The 2,007-nt window shown below is 39.5% G+C and overlaps 1 pseudogene; it reads left to right on the forward strand.

Moving 5' to 3' along the window:
• Nucleotides 1-1,488: 1,488 nt before the first annotated feature.
• Nucleotides 1,489-1,862, forward strand: LOC100962388 (annotated as a pseudogene).
• Nucleotides 1,863-2,007: the final 145 nt, after the last annotated feature.

Raw genomic sequence — 2,007 nt, forward strand, 5'->3', positions numbered from 1 at the left:
GAAAGAAAATGTTCATTCATGCTGAGAGATTAAAAAGTCATTTTCATAGTCATATTATATTTTACACACTTTTGAATGCTGGTGAGAAAAATATATATTGTCTAATAGTTACCATAAGAAATAAGTCTAGAGGGGCTATAAGGTAGAAATTTATTATTCACACTAACAGATTGTTTGGACTGAGAATTTGGAAATATTCTTTTATCAATTTGAGGAGACTTTAAGAAAATCAAACTCGGCGAGGAGAAACTTCTAAGTCATTGTTAGTTACGAGGTGGGCGAACTGAGCCAAGAACACAAGTGAGTTTCAGTCAAATGGAGAAGAGATTCCAGAACTTAACAAGCATCTTTACCACTTACAAGTCATCATCCTTCTGACCCCGTTCCCACCGTTATCTGCGAAAAGCAACAAGCAATGGAAAGAAAGAGTAATCGGCAAGTAGTTAGTGGAATCCACGCTCTAACTGGCTTGGAGGAAGATCTGGGCAGATGTTTGTACAAGGGAACAAAATGCTATCAAAATGGGGAGACGTATATGAATACTAAAGGATTTTATCAAGCCTGACAATTTAGGTAATATTTGAGTATCTCAGACCGCTAGTGTCTCTCACTGTAGCTAATGTAGATAAATCCTCTGTATTCACTTTCCTGTTGTCTATTAAAAATGGGGGAGGGCAGAATGGAGCTCATTCTTCGGGTTTGGTAGCTGCTATAAATGCACTGAGGAGCTAAGAACTGTGATTGCCACGTGAATGATTTATTTTCTAAGGCACTCAATGCCACCTGTAAAAGCTGAATGCTCCCATGTGACAGGTGCATTCAATAATGAGATTACAAGGCCTTCTTCCTCAACACCTAGTGAAAGAGACCACAAAATAATAAATGGCAAGAAAATAAACAGTAAAGCAAATATAGAACCGACAAACTCTTCTAGATTTTTTTTAAATGGGCACAAAGTATTTACTATAAACTTTGAAAGCTGTAACCAAAAGAGAAAAGAAATTAACTCTATGCAAATAAATGTTGAATGAATTGATTTGGTATACATAGATTACTTTAGAAAAAATGTTAAAATGTAAACCTCGGCAACAGCTCATAAATGTTAATATTTCTGGGCTGCTAGATACAACAGCAGCAGGAAGCTGACATCCGCCTTCATTCTGCCTTCTAAATCACTCATAGGTGTATCAGTTTTCCAGAAAATTGTTGAAATCCAGAGTCCCAATTACAAGGGATCTGAAAAACATAATTCTGGGTTTTCTAATATATTCATCTAGAAGAAAATAGAAGCTAATAATTGTGGCTCCAGAGTCCATGCTTTACTGCCTCTAATGCTTTGGGACTGCTGTTAACATTTAAAGAAAACATTTATTCTTACTTTTCATATTTACCCACATAAACATGGTATCCATTATCAATATCAAAAATGAGATATTTGATTTTATTTTCTTCTCAGTGCCTCTGAAGTAATTCATTTTTCTCTTCTTCATGAGTGAGCCAGCAAAGTCTGCTCCTGCTGCTAAGAAGGACTCGAGGAAGGCTGTGACCAAGGCCCAGAAAAAGGATGGCAAGAAGCACAAGCGCAGCCATAAGGAGAGCTCCTCCGTGTACGTGTGCAAGGTGCTGAAGCAGGTCCACCCCGACACCGCATCTCCTGCAAAGCCATCATGAGCTCCTTCATCAACAACATCTTCAAACACACTGCAGGTGAGGCTTCTCACCTTGCCCCTTATAACAAATGCCAGACCATCACCTCTGGGGAGATTCAGGTGGCCGTGCTCTTGCTGCTTCCTGGACAGCTGGCCACACATGCTGCGTCCGAAGGTACCAAAGCCGTTACCAAGTGCATCAATGCCAAGTAAACTTACCAAACAAGGAGGGACTCTTTCTGGAATTTCCTGATCTGAACAAGAATGCTTCTTACCAAAAAACTCACAGTTGCCTTCAGTCCACTCCCTGTTACATCAAGGTCCATGGCAGAAAGGAAGATATGAAGGCAACCACACC

Source organism: Otolemur garnettii, unplaced genomic scaffold (genome assembly GCF_000181295.1).
Source record: "Otolemur garnettii isolate 467f Iridium unplaced genomic scaffold, OtoGar3 scaffold00100, whole genome shotgun sequence".
Classification (NCBI taxonomy): Eukaryota; Metazoa; Chordata; class Mammalia; order Primates; family Galagidae; genus Otolemur; species Otolemur garnettii.